Consider the following 20,927-nt stretch of genomic DNA (forward strand, 5'->3'; position numbering starts at 1 on the left):
ATTTAACCCGAAGTCCTTGAAATCAAATGATTGTATTTGACTGGATTCTGAGAATATTCTGGGACATACCTCCTAAAGACTAATTTTTTTTTCTCGGATGGGGGATTTAAAATCACTCGTTTGCTATAGCTCTGACTTTTAAAGAAGAAATTTTGTTACTTCCAAGGCTTCTAGTTACTTCCAATTCTTAAAAAAATTTAGTCTCACAGGAAACAAACATGGATATGTAAAGTATACACCATATATGATAAATGTTTTTCTCATGATCTTAATCTTGTGCACGTGCACGCACACACACAGAAATATATAGATATCTACTTTCATAACACACATATGGGCACATTGTTTTTCTTCTTCAGCTCTTAAGTTCATAGGTACATGTACAGGATGTGCAGGTTTGTTATGTAGGTAAATGTGTGCTGTGGTGGTTTGCTATACAGATCATCCCATCACCTAAGTATTAAGCCCAGAATCCTTTAGCTATTTTTCCTGATGCTCTCCCTCCCCCTGCACCACCCTGCAATAGGGCCTGGTGTGTGCTGTTTCTCCCAGTATGTCCATGTGTTCTCATTCAGCTCCCACTTATAGGTGAAAACATGAGATGTTTGGTTTTCTGTTTCTGCATTAGTTTGCTGAGGATAATGGCTTCCAGCTCCATCCATGTCCCTGCAAAGGACATGATCTCATTCCTTTTGGACACTTTTAAAGTAGCTTAGTTTAATTTTTTCCTTAACTTCTATATGAGGTGTTCTATGGTTTTTCTGAACACTCAGACTTTGCAGACTTCTATTGAAACCGAAGATTTAGTATTAATTCACCTTTTATTTGGCAATATCTTCTTAGTAACCTGTCTTCTATTGCTTTAGGTACAGTCATTGAAAATGTTTTTTGCTAGGTTACATAGTTAAATGGTTTCAGGATATGTAGACAAGTACTTATTCTCTGGGAATACATGTACATGCAAAGCATAATTATTTTCTAGCATCAAAATTATGGCTTCATGAATTTTTAAGACTTTTAAACATCTTTTTACCATCCTATGTTTGTTCTCTTTTATTTTATTCCATTAGTTCCCTTGTAGCAATTATTAAGCTCCTAGAAAGAGAAGATGTATTCTTAGAATGCAGCAAGGAAAAACAGGTATGGAAGTCATTCTTCCTCTTCCCAGCTAGTCTTTGAATGGGGCAGAAAGAACTCTGAAACTCTAATAGCGGATTTGGTGTGCATAGCTTTAAAAGGTAAAAAGAAGCAGGCTGGGCTCATAAGTGTCTTTCCACAGTGGCTGAACTAATTGACATTCCCACCACCAGAGAATAAGTGTTCCCTTTTCTCTGCAAACTCACCAGCATCTGTTATTTTTTGACTTTTTAATAATAGCCATTCTGACTGGTGTGAGATAGTATCATTATTATGGTTTTGATTTATATTTTCCTAATGATTAATGACATTGAGCATTTTTTCATATGCTTGCTTATTGGATGCATGTATATCTTTTGAGAAGTGTCTGTTCATGTCCTTTGCCCACTTTGGGGGTTGTTTGGTTTCTGCTTGTTGATTTGTTTATGTTCCTTATAGATGTTGGATATTAGACCTTTGTGAGATGGATAGATGGCAAACATTTTTTCCCATTCTGTATGTTGTGTGTTTACTCTGATGAAAGTTTCTTTTGCTGTGAAGAAGCTGTTTAGATTAATTAGGTCTCAATTGTCAATTTTTGGTTTTGTTGTAATTGCTTTTAGAGTCTTTATCATGAAGTCTTTGCCAAGGCTAATGTCCAGAATGGTATTTCTTAGGCTTTCTTTTAGGGTTTTTATAGTTTTATGTTTTACATTTTAGTCTTTAATTAATCCTGAGTTGATTTTTGTATATGGTGAAAGGTAGGGGTCATGTTTCAGTCTTCTGCGTATGGCTAGCCAGTTATCACAGCACCATTTATAGAATAGGGAGTCCTTTCTTCACTGTTTGTTATTGTTGGCCTGGCCACCATTTTTTTTCTGTGCATCAAGGAGACCCACAGGCAGCAAATAGAACATCATCCAAACATGAAACAGAATGAAAAAAGAGTCTCCATGCAAATGGAACTAAACATCTACCCTGTCAGGTAGAGATGTCCATTTGTAGGTGGCAGGTTTTAGCAAACTCTAGAGCAGAATTTGGATAGAAAAGGTTGAGGAAGACAGCACCATTGCAAGCACATTTAAGTATTCTTAGTATATAAGGAAGGCCACTATTAAAAGTTTAGAGGCACAAAGGATAAAATAGGGGTTAAATCCCTAAATTTGGCTTATGATGGTTCACATCTCAGAGTTAGGGAGAAGGTGCAGGTAATCTGTGAGGGTTATCAGAGCAGAACCAAAGTAGCTCTAGGTGGAATTGAAAGTGAGTTTTAGATATTTTCACATTCTCACACATGGTGATATTTCTTAGTTGTAAAATTTTAAGTTAACCTAGGAGCTAATGGATGAATGTAAACTTGAAATTAGGGAAACAATTTATCATGATGAACATATGAGTCATTTCTTAAGACTTAATAGATGTTGGTTTTTCTCATTACACTTACAAACCTTTAATTCCATATGGGAGATTTTCCGCTGTGGAGTGTCCTGTCCATATCCTCCCCAGCTCTTCCTTCATTAAGCTGACTCAGAGGAAGGTCCTCCTCTGTTTTGCTCCTCTCTGCTCTCACGAAATTTTTTGCTCTATGCGAGTTTTTAATGCTATTTGACCACTTTCTAAAGTATTCTTACTGAAGCTGGCATATTAATAGGTGCTAAACAAAAAACATTTTCCATCAGATACACTTGGGGATTTGCAGGTTAATGATAGTTCCTTGCTGCATTTTGTTTAAGAAACTTTAGTTTGCTATTGTCATTGTGAATCTCTAAAATAGAGTACTGACCATTTTCAACTCTCATTCTCAGGCCAGAGGTCACATTTTGTGGGGGTAATATCTGAGACACCATTGTTCTCTAGAACATGCATTAAGAAATGTTCCATATTGGAAGCATGTCTTACTTATTTTTCTTTTCCCCAAACTGAATACAAGAACTTAATTACAGAACAACTTAGTATTTTTGATTGAATTATTGAAAAGTAATTCATAGTGAAAGAGGCTACCTGAGAGGGTCGTTGGGGACAAAAAATATTAACACTTTAATTTGAAAAATAAATATTTACATATATGGTGTAGTTACCTTCACTTTCTGTAATTTATGGACTCAATGAACATTCATTAAGCCCTTCATAAATTCCATGTATCTAGATCAACCCTGACCTTTAAAGATAAATAAGATAAAGCATCTGTTTCTGAGGGACAATTGCAAAGAAGAGCTTATTGCTTTCTAAAAAGGATATTTTCTTGTGAAAAATTAATAAATAACAAAAATTTTATTTGTTTAGATGCAAATTTTTTTTAGTTTGCAAAATCGAGTCTCTCAATCTCATATCTTTATGAAGAGTAAGAAAGTTTTAAGTACATCAATTCTCCTGTTGATGATTGTTATATCACTTTATCTTTCTGTGAAGTGAATTAAAATCAAGAGAAGACTTTTTCTGCATTGATCTGATATGTACTGCTGATTCCACAGAAAGTATTTAGCTCTAAGTTCTTTGCTCTTATATGGAATGATTTATAAATTTATTTCAACTCCTATTTTTAATTATTGATAGAATCTATATGAATGGGAATAGTCTTCAATTTTAAATGCAGCAAATGATTACTTTGTTTCAGTTTGTTATGTTTTAAACACATATATAGATGACTTGGTTGCATATTAGATGAATTGGATCCATGCCCTTCTGCTAGGGAAAATTGAAAGAAAATAAGTTTGCTTTATAATGATATTATTTATGTATTTATTTTGCAAGTGTTTATTGAGTAATTAATATGACCAGGTACTGCAGAAAAATTCACAGTTAAAAAATATATGACTTTCAAGCACATCACATTTTATTGGGAGGTAGCAACCAGTAAAATAAAATGACATTACTTTACAATACAAAGCCACAAAGGAGGTGTGGGCAGAGTGTAGCAGAAGCACAAAGGAGGGATAATGAAGACTTTGTAAGGAGAAGAAACTTCATAGAATTGTTAGCATTTAGTATTTTTAAAGATATGGAAACTTGCTATGCGGCCTGTGTTGGTCTTGAACTTCTGGCCTCAAGTAATCCTCCTGCCTCAGCTGTTAGAATTGTTGGGATTACAGGTGTGAGCTGCTTTGCTAGCTTAGTTTTTAAATTAAAGTAGAAATTTTCAGTGGCAAAGAAGTATATGAAAAAGTGCTTAAAATTATTGAGCTTCAGAAAAATGCAAATCAAAACTACAATGAGATATCATCTTACCCCAGTTAAAATGGCTTTTATCCAATAATACAGGCAATAACAAATGCTGGTGAGAATGTAGAGAGAATGGAACTCTTGTAAACTGTTGGTGGGAGTATAAATTAGTACAACCACTATGGAGAACAGTTTCCTTAAAAAACTAAAAATGGAACATATAATCCAGCAATCTCACTGTGAGGTATATGTACAAAAAAAGGAAATCAGGGCCAGGCACAGTGGCTCATGCCTGTAATCCCAGCACTTTGGGAGGCTGAGGTGGGTGAATTGTGAGGTCAGGAGTTTGAGACCAACCTGGTCAACATGGTGAAACCCTTTATCTACCAAAAATACAAAAAAATTAGCCAACCTCATGGTACTTGCCTGTAGTTCCAGCTACTCGGGAGGCTGAGACAGGAGAATGACTTGAACCCAGGAGGTGGAAGTTGCAGTGAGACCAGGTCACACCATTGCATTCTGGTCTGGGTGACAAGACTCTGTCTCAGAAAAAAAAAAAGGAAATAAATATATTGGAGTGATATTTGCACTCCCACGTATATTGCAGCAGTATTCACTATAGCCAAGGTTTTTAAGCAATCTCACTGTCCATCAACAAATGCATGGATAAAGAAAATGTGGAAAATATGCACAATGGAGCACTATTCAGCCATAAAGAAGAATGAGATCCTGTCATTTGCAACAATATGTATGGAACTAGAGGTCATTATGTTAAGTGAAATAAGCCCAGAACAGAAAGACAAACTTCACATGTTCTCATTTATTTATGGGAGCTAAAAATTAAAACAGTTGAGCTCATGGATATAGAGAGCAGAATGATAATTATCAGAAGCTGGGAAGAGTAGGTAGGGGGAACTGGTGGGGCGAAGTGAGGTTGGTTAATGGATACAAAAGTAGAATGAATAAGATCTAGTATTTGATAGCACAATAGGGCGACTACAGTCAATAGTAATTTATTCTATATTTAAAAATAGCTAGAAGAGTATAATTGGATTGTTTGTGACCTAAAGAAAAGATAAATGCTTGAGGTAATGGATACCCCATTTACCCTGATGTGATTATTGCACATCACATTCCCTTATCAAAATATCGCATGTACCCCATAAATATATACACCTATTCTGCACCTACAAAAATTTTTAACAAAAGTAGAAATATTTCTGAAAAAGAAAAAGAAAGGCATTTTAAACAGTGAGACTGGAATATGACCAAAGCCTGAGTTACATGGCAGGGAAAACTATTCTGAGATTAAAGAGGCATGTCAAAAACTGATTGTGAAAACCCATATGTAGCATGATAATGCATTCTGGACAGAGTAAAAAGAAGTCAAAGAATGAAGATATGGAGATCATGTTTATATTTAGAAAGATCTTCTGATGGTTGGGTAGCAATATTGTTACCATAGTAAGAGATAGTAGAGATTTATGTCAAGGCAATGAAAGTGAAAAGGAAAGAATAAAAAAATATTGAGATAGGACTTGAAGGGTTGATTGAGTGTGATGGTTGTGGAAAAGATAAGAATAAAAGAAAACTAATGCATTTCTACTTTGGGAAAAGGTGATAACATAAACCCATATGATAAATGCAGAAATGGGAAGAAGGAAAAGATTTTTTTTCCCTTGTGACTTCATTAATTGGTTTTGAAGTGGTAGGATGAATAAATTTGATGTTGTCCAAGTATATGAGTTAACCAGAGTGATTAAGAGCAAAGCAACAAAGTGTGGAAAACATGGTCAGATGTGTGTAGAGAAATAGAAATCAAAGAAGGAACTGAAACATGAATAGTTGCAGAAGTAGGAAAAAGAAGACAATAATATTCCAGGAGCCAAAAAAAGGAGAAGGTTTCAGAGATAACAGGAAGATGTAGTCGCAGATATTGAATAGTGTGAAGTCTGAAAATACATCATTGTTTTTAGTCAAGTGATCATTGGGGATATTTGGGGGCAATTTCAGTGAACTGGAGGGAATGAAAGATAAAATGGGATGGGGCATAAATGGATTTGAAAAAGTAGATACTCTGAAGTAGCCTACTTCTTCAAGAGGGGTGTTAGTAAATAAAAGGGAAAGAAGGAAGAAAATTGAAGGACATATTGGGGCATGGGGAGAGTTTTTTTTTTTTTTTTTTCCCCACATATAGTGGAAAATTGAGTTTGCTTCTAGGCAGAGAAAAAGGACCAAGAAAGAATTCAAAATCAAACCAATCTGTTGGCTTATCAGAGTTAGAAAGAAGAGCTTAACATCTCCTAAAAGTTGCTTTTTACAGCTATCTTCTAGTATTCAAATGGAAAATAATACATAAACCTATTCAACATGTCAATATTTTCAGCAGTGTGGATAAATATTCTGCTCTGCTCAAATTTGAAATACTAAGTAGATGTTTATCTGGAAGAAAATATAAGCCCATTCATTTGTCTGGACTACAGAGGAAGGACCAGAGGAACCTGGAAACTATGGAAATTGAGATGTGATTGAACTTATTTCTGAGGGACAAATAACTTCACTGTGGGGTGAGGAAGGATGAAAAGACTAGAACTGCAAAGCAAAACTGACAAGGATAAACTGCTTTATATGTGTATATATATATTTATTTATAAAATAGTAGAGGACTCTAACATGTTGAGATCTAAAGCTACAAATATAATTTAATCAATAGCACAGGATATCTGCCCTTTTAATACATCATTGAATCTTCAGTTACCTGTACTCGGCTCTTTTTAAAAGTGAGTTTGATCCACTAGATATTTGAGAAAGATAGCATTAAAACAGGATTCTCAACTGATGGTGATTTTACCCCACTAAGGGAAATTTGGCAATGTCTGGAGACAGTTTCATTTGTAACACCTTGAGTAGGGGGCTGCTCCTGGGATCAGATTGGTAGAGGATAGGGATACTGCTAAATATGCACAGGACAGCCTCTTTCACCCTGCTCCAAACAATGAATTATCAGGCCCACAATGTCAATCATGCTGAAATTGATCATAGCTATTGTTTGTCTAGGTTCTCTAACTTTTTTCCTTGTATCAAGTTAGATTATGATAAAGTACTTACTCTAAGTAAGCTTAGCCATGAATGAGTTTTTAAAAATTAGTATACTTGTTTTAGATTTACAGAAAAATTGAGTGGAAAGTACAGAGATTTCCCATATCTGTCCTCAATTCCCTCTACCCCTCACCTCCGCCCCCTGACCAATTTCTCCTACATTTAACATCTTGCATTTGTGTGGTCTATTTGCTACAATTGATGAACCACAAACAATATACTATTATTAACTAAAGTCCATAGTTTACATTATAGTTCACTCTTTGTGTTGTATTTGTTTTGACAAATGTATAATGACTTGTATACACTATTACAGTAACATACACAAGTTTCACTGTCCTAAAAATCCCGTGCTCCACATATTTATTCCTCCTCATTCTCACTCCCCTTGTGAAACCTTGATCTTTTTATTGTTTCTATAATTTTGCTTTTCCCAGAAGTCATGTAGTTGAAACTATAAACTATGTAGCTTTTCTTAGATGGGTTTCTTTTACTTTATCCTGTACATGTAAAGTTCCTTAGTGTCTTTTTGTGGCTTGATAGCTAACTTAATTTTATTGATGAACAAAATTCCTTTATATGAATGCATTACAGTTTATTCCTTCACACAGGTATATTGAAGGACATCTTGGTTGCTTCTAAGTATTGGAAAGCTGTTACAGACATTTGTGTGCATGCTCTTGTGTGGAAGTTCTCAGCTTATTTGGGTAAATATCAAAGAACATGATTGGTATATCATATGGTAACAGTATGTTTAGTTTTGTGAGAAATTTACCAAACTGTTTTCCAAAGTGACCATACCATTTTACATTCCCACCAGCAATGAATGAGAGTTCCTATTGTTTTCTATCCTTATTAGCATTTGGTGATATCAGTGTTTTGAGTTTTAGTCATTCTAATAGATGTGTAGTAGGATCTCATTATTGGTTTAATTTGCAGTTTCCTAGTGTCATATGATGTTGAGTATCTTTTCCTATGCTTATTTCCTATCTGTAAATCTTCTTTGGCAAGGTGTCTATTCAGATCTTTGGCCTATTTTAAAAATTGCATTCTCTTTTTTCTTGTTATTTGGTTTTAAGAGTTCTTTGTATATTTTAGATCCTAGTTTTTTTTTTTTTTTTTTTTTTTTTTTTTTTTTTTTTTTTTTTTTTTTTTTTTTTTTTTTTTTTTTTTTTTTTTTTTTTTTTTTTTTTTTTNTTTTTTTTTTTTTTTTTTTTTTTTTTTTTTTTTTTTTTTTTTTTTTTTTTTTTTTTTTTTTTTTTTTTTTTTTTTTTTTTTTTTTTTTTAAATTAGCTGGTGTTTAGGAAATATTTTCTCTTCAGTGTGTGGCTTGCTTTTTCATTCTTTAAACAGCATCTTTGGCAGAGCAGAAGTTTATAATTTTAATAAAGTCAAACATTTTTTTTCCTTCATGGGTTGTGCTTTTGGTTTTTACCTAAGAAGTCACTGCCAAACCTGAGGTTTTTAATCTAGTGGATTTTGTTGTCTTTTATCACGCCAATACATAGAATTACCATTTGAAGTATGTTTCTTCAACTTCTGCAAACCATGTGTTAAAAGTGTCCTAATACTTTATTCATTTGAAAAATAAGAAATCACCTTGTAGATTCCTCTTATAATTTAATTCTGGGGAAATATTTGTTTCTCAGATGTCTGTTTAGGTTTTCTTTTATTTATTAATGTGATTTAGGTTATCTATTACTGAGAAATTCTAAATCTGTGACTTTTTATTTTGACTTTCCAATAACTGTAATTATTTCATTCTTATTTTCATATACAACCTTTTCTTCCTTTCTCTATATTTACTTCTGGCTTCTTTTTTCTCATTGTTTTAACATAGCCATCAACAAGAAATGTTTTTAAGTTATTTAAATCATTTCTGGAAGAATGGGAGCATACTATTACTTATACATAAATAGAACAGTATTAATAGCATAGCATCCCAAAATATGAAACTATTTTTTTCTAACTATATACGATACCCTGGAAATGGTTGCATGAATCAGTTTAATTTTTTAAACTGGAATACCCAATTTTAGGTCAGAAAAAGTGGTTGAACAATAGATTTTAAAGCAGTTGAGCTCTATTTTAATCAATAGCTTATTGCAACTGCCTGAGTGGAGACCTTGGTCATATTTGCCTGTCAGAGCGTGTGATAGATGAGTGCTGTTGTGATGGATCTGAAGCCAGGAAATCCTACCCTGTGATGAAGGGATTTGAGAATCCTTTTGAAGACTCACTAAAGGAAGTAATTTATGTTATTCATCTGTTGTATACTCTACAAATAAAAAGTGTTCTCTAAAAGCTTCACAATACATATGTTTTCAGTTAATATTTGGGCAGATATATCCATTTATTTCCCTTCTTTGGGCAGCTCTGAATGGGGAAGATGGTGTCAGACAGAAAATAAGTAAGGAATTTTAACCAATAATCCTAAGTTCTGCAATAGGGCTAAGAAGGGTGCTAGCACACCTTTTGCTAGAAGCTTGAGATGTAAGAAAAAAAATCTATGAAAAGATCTAATCCCTATACAGGACTAACAATCTGCTGAGGAGATGGAAAATTATAATAAAATGTGAAAATTACTATTATGTAAGAAAGAGAAGATGAAATGGGGAACGCCATAAAATAGTACATGTAATTTCATAACAATGTACTGAAATGGAAACATCAAGGCTTTAGGTTAAAGACAAAAGAAAATTTCCTGACAGTGAAAGCTGTCCATTTCATGTGCATGGAGGGAATTTGTTAAAGCATACTGGCTGAAAAGTCTTCTAAAATCAGAGGGATTGTCACATGTCTGAGAGGGTAAGTGTAGACCTGCCTACAAGCTGAGGGATGGATTGCATGACCTCTTAAGTGCCCTGGAGGGCCAGGACTCTATGATTCGATTAGAGAATTTAAAAGTGGAAGATTCATCTTGTGTATTAGAAGTTAGGTTAAAAATGTTAAATCTGTCACCAAGTGATAATCAGTGAAATATTTCATGCTCTGTGAGGCAACAGCAACCTTGAGGCTCTTTGTGAGCCTGAAGACATGGAATGATAGCTTACTCAAGAGTCAGATGCACAGCTTTGGGGTCGTTCAGATTAGTTAGAGAGATAATAGTTTCTGCCTTGGAAGCTGAAAATTTGACATTCAAATGGTAATTTGCTATTTGTGCTGTTCTGGGTCATTCATCAACATCAGTGATATTGATATTTCTGCATAATATGCTTGCATTATACAGCACCACTGTGTCTTCCATGATAATTTTTTTGTTTGGATTGTAGTTCATGAGTTCTACACAAACTACATTGTATTTTGATCTGGAGGCTAATGTAACAATGTACTGGATATGTGGCCTTTCACTTGTTTAGGTGTTTCTCCTCTGGACAGTATGAATACTTAAATAGCAAAAAAAAAAAAAAAAAAAGAAAAAAAAAGTTAAAGTACTTTCATATAGCATCACCCCATTATGGGATATAGGCAACATTGGATAGGCAGGGTTATTTACCAGGGGCGGGAGGAACTTGGCCAGTCAAGAAAGGCCTGCCAGGAACTCCATTAAAAGAATCGAGAGTTAGATATCCTGAAGAATGAGCAGGACTGTCATGTGGTGACCACTACAGGTTCACATAGGTAGGTTTATTCTGAAGCAACCAGTCAAGGCAGGACAGGTTGTAGGCAGGTAGTAGAGTAGTATCTGGGAGAGCTGAGAGGCACAGGAAGGTAGCTGCCAGGGGATAAGCTACAGAACAGCAAACTTTTGAGGCAGAAACAGGGGACATTTTCTCTCTCCTTGGCTGAGACAGCCCCAAGTTTAAACTTGGTGATAGGCAGAAGGAGGCCAGAGCCTACAGGTGATTGAGGGGATATATGCTCTCAGGGTCAGGCTGTGATAATAAGAATGACCATTTGGGATCAGCAAATGTGGGCAAAACCCAGCTCTGTTGTTTGGTACCCATGTGAACTCAGCCAAATAAATCGACCTCTTAGAACTACAGTTTTCATGTCTGCAAAGTAGGGAGACTGTGACTTGGTTCATTTGGTTATAAAACACAAGTATGGTACATATCGTAAGTATTCAATGAGTGGTAACTGTACACATAAGCACAGATGCATATACACACATTTAATAAAACAGTACGTCAGTAAAAGAACAAAACATAAAGTCAATGAGTTTTAGTCTGAGACCAATATATGGCATACCTTGTCTTGGTAGATTTCTTTAGAATCTGAATTTTGGCTCTGTTTTATGTTAGAACAAGATAATAATTTAAATTGCAGAGTTGGCCTAAGGATTAGGCCAATATGAGTAAAGGGATTCGTGTAGTGCCTGACAAGAAGTGGGTGCTCAATAAAAGATACTGCTGCTTTTGGTGTTATTAAGTGACCTTGAGAGGAACTGTTAGACTTTGTCCATTGGAATCGTAGAGTTGACTGAGTGCCAGAGTTATCATTTCTGAATATGCAGTGTTGTGGCAAAGCAAGGCTAAACTGTGGGCCTGATGAATTTGGTTAGAAAGGGCTTGTCCTGTGATGCCACAGAAGCTTCATCTGTGTTATCACCACTTGGGAAAAGCAGGAAACTTATGCCCAAAGTGGCTTTATAGCAAAGCCTTTTCATAATGTGCAGCTATGGCAAATCACACTGGTCTTTCTAGGCTTCTTCTAAGAGGTTTAATTAAAATAATTTTTCTGGTGACATTATATATATATATATATTTTTCTACTGACACACATATATATTTTATATATGTAGAATGCTTGAGAAAAAGTATAAAGGAATAATACAGAATCTCCAGCCATCTCCACCAACAAAAAATTATCACCATTTAGATGCATGTATCCTCACTATTTTTCTAATCATATATACCAGAAATATCATAAAGTTCTGTATTCTACATGAATTTTCAACTTCTTACATTATGAATATTTTTCCATGTTAATCTTTCATAATTTTTAACAATTGTATAATATTTGATTGTATGCTTATAACAGAATTTACTTAAATTCTATATGGTTGGAATATAAGTATTTTCTAATTGTTGACGATTTACACTTGAATATGTACCTTTTCTGCAAATCTCGCATCAGTACTGTAAAATACAGAATTATTCTGAAGTGAAATTATATTTAATCATGTGCAGATAATCACTTGTAAAATATTTTTACTCCTTATTCACATACACGCACACTCACACACTGAAAAATACTGTGAGGAACAAGTTTAGAAAAGCTCTGTAAGCAGAATGTCATTTGTTTGATGGTCCCCAAGTTCCATGCTGGGTAAGCAAAATTCCCTTGGATCACCTTGCACTGCAGAAACCAAAACACATCACAATGTCACAATTTGAAGAATACAGCACATTCAAATCCTAAAAATGTAGAATTCATTCCAGCACAGTTTTAAAATTATTTTCCAGTTGGAATAGCCTGCATGCTGGACCTTGACCACTGAAAAACAACAAACTCAGAATTTGTGATTAGAGGCAAGCCATCCCTTGACTTATTCATTGTTGCCTTTGGCCAAAGAATCAGAGGTTTCCCCTACAAACGCTGGATCCCCAGAATCCCTGTTTTTTAGAACCTTCTTTATTAGTCTATTATTGCTACTGTTGCAAATTACCACAAGCTTAGTGTCTAAAAATGATCCTTATTTGTTATCTCACATTTTTGGAGGCCAGAAAACCAAAAGCTGTCTCACCAGCCTACAATCAAGGTATCAACCTGGATGGTTCCTTCTGGGGGACCCCTGGAGAATCCATTTTTCACCTTTGCCACTTCTAGGGGTGGCCTGCATTCTTGGTCGTGCACTTTCTGCCTTTTCAAAGCCAGCAGCATGGCATCATCACATCTCCTTCTGGTGACATGCCTTTCTCTTTGTTACCAGGACGGTTATGATTACACTGAGCCTACCTGAATAATCCAGGATACTCACAAAATCCTATCCTCAGTCATATTGATACAGTTTCTTAACGTTTTTCCAGGTTCTGGGGATTTGAACCTGGACATCTTTGAGGGGCCAGTACTTTTCCTAGCACACCTCTTCTCCTTGGTACCCATTTTGTGACCACATGCTCAATGGACATTTTAATTTTTCTGGCAAGGTGAGAACATCTTTGATTAAAGAGCAAATAGAAATTATCTTATTAAAGCGTAGTTTAAACTGAGAGTCATTTTGCCCTCTATTTTACTTCTTAAGTAAAACAGAGCATGTTCTCATAGCTCTCCTGTTCACTTAGGAATGAATGTGCTTTCTGTCTGACCTTGAAGTATATCTTTTGACTGTAGGCTGAAGTGATTTTTAAAAAATATATATATTTTATTGCACTTCAGGTTCTGGGGTACATGTGCAAAACATGGAGGATTGTTGCATACAATCCTCCATGTTTTCCACATGTACCCCAGAACTAAAGTGCAATAAAACCACATGGCAATGTGGTTTGCAACCTCCATCCCCCTGTCACCTATATCTGGCATTTCTCCCCATGTTATCCCTCCACAACTTCCCCACCCACTGCTGTCCCTCCCCTATTGCCCCCCAACACACCCCAGTGTGTGATGCTCCCCTCCTTTTGTTCATGTGTTCTCATTGTTTAATACCCGCTTATGAGTGAGAACATGCACTGTTTGATTTTCTGTTCTTGTATCAGTTTGCTGAGAATGATGGTTTTCAGATTCATCCAAGTCCCTAAAAAGGACATGAACTCATTGTTTTTTATGGCTGCGTAGTATTTTGTGGTGCATATGTGCCTCATTTTCCTCATCCAATCTATCATTGATGGGCATTTGGGTTGGTTCCAGGTCTTTGCTGTTGTAAACTGTGCCACAATGAACATATGTGTGCATGTGTCTTTATAACAGAATGATTTATAATCCTTTGGATGTATACCCAGTAGTGGGATTGCTGGGTCAAATGGAATTTTTTTTAAATGTGAATGAACCCCAACTCAGTAGCTTCTTTGTCATCTGGACACAGTTATTTCCAATCTTTGGACTCCTCCCCTCTCAAAGCCCCTGTGTTTATGGACACTCAGATATCAACATCTTCTTTGCTTTAAGCTGCTGCTTCTTTTAAACTCTGTCAACATTTCGTGGCACACTAGCTGCATTAATTAACCGATTTCTTCTTGTATCTTATTCTGAAATTGTCTCTAAAATCTTTTAGCATACCCAAAATGACAATGGCTTTTCTACATTGCTGAGGATTTTGCTAGACTGAGGTTTATTCATTGGTTTAGATATGGTTTTTGGTGACAGCATTTCCAGGTTGTTAGATGTTGAATTCTTGTCATCTCACTGCAAAGAGTGATATCATTTTACATTGATATCATTTTATGAATGAGTAAACTGAGGCCCAGAGAGATTAAAATAAGCTTGGAAGTTTTGAAGGTCACACAGACTATGCCAGGGGTGAGCGCTCTGTGATTCTGAACCCCATGCTCTTTTCACTAAACCATCACTCTTCTGTAGTCCACACAGAGGTTCACCCCTTCCAAACCCTTGTTTTACTTCTAGGCTGTATGACATTTTGGTCCTTTGATCTCAAACGTGCATGTTATCTGTTCACTTTTCTTTCCGTGTGAAACTGTAAGTCTCCAGTGGTCAGGAGCCTGTGTTATGCTTCTTTCATACAGACTATACTGGATGCTGTACTAGAAAGACTATGTACTCCATAAACAGTGATTATTAAAACTGGAACTTCTGATAAAACTCCAATACTCTAGGAAATAAGCATTTTCCTGCACCTGGGTATACTATGGAGATATTTCAGCATATATTAAAACTTCTAGAACAAATTTATGACAGCCCCTTTTTCCCTTTATGCATTGGCTGTTCAGCCAAACCACACAGAGTAAACATCTTACTTAACCTTCACTTGATTGTTGTGGGCAGATGTAGAAACTTGTTGTGAACTGTCAGTGCTCTCCTAGTGCGCTCCATAAATGCTAGTGCTCAAGATAATAACAATGTATTATTATTAAGGAAGTTTGGGGAGAATTGATTTTAAGAAACAACACAGAAATGCAAAAAGACTGTATTACAAATAAGAGAATTTTGGATAAGTCTGTCTCATTTCCCAAGAGACCTAAGGCAAGGCGTTTAGTCTTTCTAATTTCAGAGAGCTCATTTATAAAACAGATACTCTTTCTTTAGGAGGTAAAAGCAAGTAAGAATACCTGAAGCTACATATAGGCTTCTTAGTAGAAAACTGTTATAAATTTCAAAGTCTTATTATTAAAGTGATACCAAAAACTGTTATAATATGAGGAAAATGTAAAACTTGATCTTATTTCTGGGAATACTCCTATTAAATCATCCTAGAATTTGCAGGGAGTAGTTAGAGAGCTGATGGATAAGATGTAAAAGGAATGAACTGGACTCTCAGCCCAGACCTCCATCAACTCCGTGAGGTGTCTGCACCACAAATAGAGCTGTCACTAGCAGGGTCCTGCCATTAAATCTTTACAACCTGCAAATTTATAGCTCTGTCAGTGAGGCTCAGGCTTAGCCACATATACCACTTGAATATGGAAGGAAAATAATTGGTACTGTTGTCAGAAAATGTGAACTTGGCAAACAATTTTTTCTCGGGGTGACTAGGAAATGCCTGCAGTCTTGCTGCTATCTGCTGGTTTACTGTCAAATTGAAAATTCTGGCATAAAATATCTTACATGGATGTGCAATGGTCATTTCAGAGTTTGAGTCTAGGTTGGTTGGCTTTAAAAGCTACATCAGATTTTATAGTTCTTTTTGCAATTCTGAGCTTAGTATTTGAGAAAGCTAGTAAAGCAATGCAAATATGTGCTTCCTGGTTTCTTCCATGACTTACATTGTTGCTATGCTTATACACATATACCAATTTAACAGTTTTGGTGAAAACAAACATGTAAACAAATATTCCTGGGATGTCACCTTGCCAAGTAGAGTTTTAAAATTCTTTGGGTCCTGGTTATAAAGAAGTTGTGCAGTTGAATTTTGGGGTCTTACCTTTGACTGTTTCTATTCTAAGATTAGGCAAACTCCCAGCAGTCTCAGAAAATTGACCCTTATCAGAGTAATTGACAGACATTTTAAAGACTTTTCTCTTCACAGTTTTCAAATTGCTTATGTTTATTAGTGGTAGAAGGTTAGACCAACTGGGTACATGAAATTTCTTATTAGGAAAAAGCGTTAGTTAGGGTTTGAAAAAAAGAGGCAAAACCTCTCTGATTGATACAGAAAAGAGTTTATCATAGGGAGTACACATTGAGCAATTGTGTGAACAGGTGAAGAATTTCATGAAAGGAAGGCTATTGTCTCTGCATGTGATGTGGCCTGAAGTGGCTGTGGGCATGCAGGGCTGATGGTCAGATGGAAAAGCTGACTGTGAAGATAAGGAGGGCAAGTACATGTTGGAAGCCTATGACAAGGGTAAGGACAGGCTTGAACCTTAGTGCTGCAGGTGACTGGTAAGAAAAGCTGGCACCCTTCACCAGATACAGGGAACTTGGAGAAATTGATGAGATCTGGTAGGAGCTGGAGGAGCTGCCCCACACCATCAGGGTGAGCCATCAGAAATGTGAGGGTGTTGCACTGGGACCTCACAGCCTCCACAGACTGCAGAACATAATGGCTATTGCTCCCCTCCTCGCATTTCTCTTGTTACCAAGCTGAATTCAGAACCACACAGGGAGTGGGATTCTAGGTAATATAGTTCCAGTTTATCTCAATTGACACAGTCAAAACCACCACAGGGAATTTCCAAGATATCATGGATTGATGACTACGATCATCAAATAGTCAGAATGAGTTACATGCTAGACACAGTGTTAAGCCTCTCAGAGACAGCAGTGAACAAGCAGACCTGATCCCTGCCATTAGGGAGCTGACAGTCTTGTGGAGGAGACAGATAATGCATGAACCATAAGCAGAACAACAAATGGTAATGTGCACCAAGGGAACTAAAAGAGTGCTGTGATAGAGAATAATAGAAGGATGATTATTCTGGAGAATAAGTCAGATGGGGCAAGAGTCAAAATTTGGGGAACAGAAAGGAGGCTATTGCTGGGACTATGTCAGGAAAAGTGGTGACTTGGATTAAATCAGTGTCTTTGAAAATAGGAACAAGTGGAAAGCTCTGTGTATATTTCAGAAGAAGAAACAACAGCATGTTCTATTGAATGCAGAAGGTAAGGGGAATAAAAATTCAAAGACAATCTCCAGGTTTTTGGCCTGGGGTTATTGTGAGGGAAGTTCAGAAGAAGATTGGTTTGGAGAGGTAGAACTAAGCATTAAGTTTTGAACATGATAGTTTAAAGGCATTTAAGTGGAAATGTGATATATGATTGTCTATACATTCTGAAGCTCAGAGAAAACATTGGAGAACAATACAATGGAGATAAAAAATTTGGAGTTAGCCTTATAGAGGTAGAATTTAAGGCCATGGTAGTAAATATGATTGTATAGGAAGGGAGATATAGAAAATTAGAGGATCTTGCATAGAACTCCAGGTAACTCAAGATGGTGGAAAAATAGGGAAAGGAAAGTAACCTGAAGCTATTTATAAATGGTTAATTAAGATGATCTGTCGTATAATCTAAACTGACTGATGAGGGAATTGAAGCTAGGAGGTTGATGGAAAGTAATAAAAGCCAGAAATTGTGGTTCAACTGTCGTGATTGGAGGAGGGCCCTAGAAAAAGAAAGAGAGAAAGAGCAGTGGTCGAAGACTGAGTTGTCTAAAATTTAAATTTAATTAATGTTGCAATTACTGATGGTGATGAGTTCTAAGGTATGACCATGAAAAGGGTTCAGGAAGACACTCCATAAAGAAACTGAGAATCCAATATATTTTATATAATCTATGTCATTCAATGATGATGTTAGTATTGGATGAGAAGGAAGACTGTGTGCCACGTTTTGAAACCAGGTGAAGGGTTAGCAAGATCATGCTGAGACACAAGTCAAGGAGGAAATACTCAGAAACGAATCTAGAAAGCCAAGAAACTCAGCATATGAAGAACCAGGGAGGGCTGACTGGAGATAGGAATTGGACAGCTTGTTTAGATGGGAGAAAATGGGATGCTATTGAGAATAGCTGGGCAGATGTGACTCAGATAATCACCGCAGAGTTAGTTGGAGCCAACAAAAATAGCTCATTTTGTTGCAATGTTATCACCAGCAACTTTTAAATAAAAGGTATCTCTCTACCTTTCATTTAATTCATATCAATTGAATTTGTTCCCATCAGCAGGAACTTAAGAACTAGAACTGCTTGTCTTTTGGGTCTTGCTCTCTGAAGCTTAATGCTTTAAATTAGTAATAAAGAAAAAGAAAACAAATTCAACTGGCAAATCCCTTCACATTTCTGGCTTCCAATTTCTAAACCTTAAAAGGGTTAGAATAGATGATTTTGGAATTTTCATTCAACTATCAAGCCCTTTGAATTTGAAGTAAAAACACTGGAAAAAGATAGAGTGTAAGGTCAAATTTAGAAAAAAAATGCTCAAAAAATCATTTATCCTGCTTATTTATAGCATTATAAAGATGTTTAGAAATTGATAATCCATATCACTAGCAAGCATACATTGATATTTTGAATGTGCCATTGAGAATGGTTCAGTGGTTGTGGAAATGTGTTAAAAGCTATTAAAAGCCCTAAAATTACTCACCATCTTTGACTTTGTTCTAGAAATATATACTAAGAAAATAATTTTAAATATGGATTGCATTATTCAGCAGTGTGTTAGGATATGTAATATACTATTTTGAAAACCTTAGAAACAGACTCAGTTTATTTCTGATGGAAACTATGGTATCCCTAGTAAATAGAAAGCAATGTCTATAAACAATATTGTTTATTATAGTATTGCTGATGAAAAGCAGACCATTACAGAAAATATTTGAGATAGTAAATTAAAAAGGCAAGATGAAAAATTAGACAATATTATTTCAACCACATATAAAGCAAGACCAATGTATGCATAGAAAACAAAAGACCAAAAAAAAAAAAAAAACTCAGAATATGCAGAGTGCTTATATTTGTTTAGGGAAGCTACAGATTATCTTTCTTCTTTTCTGCACTTCTATTTTTTCCTTAATGAGATGATAAATGTAAAAGCAAATATTAAATCGTATTTAAAACAAAAGAATATGGAAGCTCTTTTAAAAAAACTGTGTGTCTGTTCTGCAGTCAGAAGCAGAAGACCTTCTTGGTGGGAAAAGACCTTTATTCTTTGCCAGGGATTTAAGGTGATTCACCCTAGTTGACAGGTGGCAATTACATATTATTTCTCTTTGAGAGTCCAGATAAATACTCCTCCATCCATTTAAAAGCAATTCATTGCAAACTCAATATGTCCTGTGTAATTGAGCAGGTATAATTAATAAAAAGCAGAGGGAAATTGAAATGTGTGCTCCATTTAAAGACCTTCAAACATATTTCCTTTTTCCCCCAAAACACAACGCATTTCATATAAAATAAATCTGACAGGCAAGCAGCTTTTGACTTGCCAGTTTGCAGTCATAGATCTAAAATTCCTTATTTCTGTTGTTGGCTATTTAAATGGTTCCAGGATCTTTTACAGAAGATGGAAACTCTGATAAGCCCACATGGTCAGCCCACGTGTATATGAGGTCATCAAATGTTTCTATTCTTCTCTTGGATTGGAAGGGAAAAAAAAACAAAATATGAGTTAAACTCATATTTTATTGAGTTCCATGTTATGTCTCTCCATTGGAATTCAGACTGGGGTCAAATAGACAGGGCTAGTAACAGGATTCTGATTCAAAATTGTGCTTTTCTTCAAGGGAACACAGATTTTATGCTTGGGGAGTTAAATTTACTTTATTATTTGGAATCAAACCTCTGCTCTTTGCCCCTGGGCTGGATAATTATTCTTTTAGAGAGAATTAGTCTTCTGATGACATATTAAGAGGTTCTTTTAGAAAAAAATACATTTTAAATGTTGGACTAAGTCCCAGGATATTTGAAATTATTGTAAGTAATGGTTGGAATGTCCCCAAATGATGGCTGTAAATGACACCCAGGGTGACAGGCTCAATGGAGGCAGAGACTTAATAGGCATAGAGACTGATACCCTCTAGAAGCAGAATGCCATGCTGAACGATTAAATTACCAGTGTCTGACAGGCTGGATACTACCATCTGAGATTTATTTTGGCTCTTGTAAGATGATTTCCTCAAAATCAACATTGGCATCTCAAAAATGCTTCCATCGGGGGTTGGCTTACAATGATATTACACTCTGACCAAAACATACATTTACCTTATATTATTCTCTCTCTCTCTCTCTCTCTCTCTCTCTCTCTCTCTCTCTCTCTCTCTGTGTGTGTGTGTGTGTGTGTGTGTGTGTGTGTGTGTGTGTACTTTCTTCCCTGAGGGGTAGATGCTGTGATACTAAGCAAGTATTATTGTATTGCTAGGTCTATGAACATGAGTTCTATATTAATGGAATCCTTGATGGGTTGTGAGAATGCTTGTGAGGAACATAGATAAGAAAAGTCATAGCTTATGACTTTTATGTTCTTATGTTGAGGGGTATTTTACAAACATTAGAAAGTGTT

Source organism: Cebus imitator, unplaced genomic scaffold, assembly GCF_001604975.1.
Source record: "Cebus imitator isolate Cc_AM_T3 unplaced genomic scaffold, Cebus_imitator-1.0 Scaffold11, whole genome shotgun sequence".
Taxonomy (NCBI): domain Eukaryota; kingdom Metazoa; phylum Chordata; class Mammalia; order Primates; family Cebidae; genus Cebus; species Cebus imitator.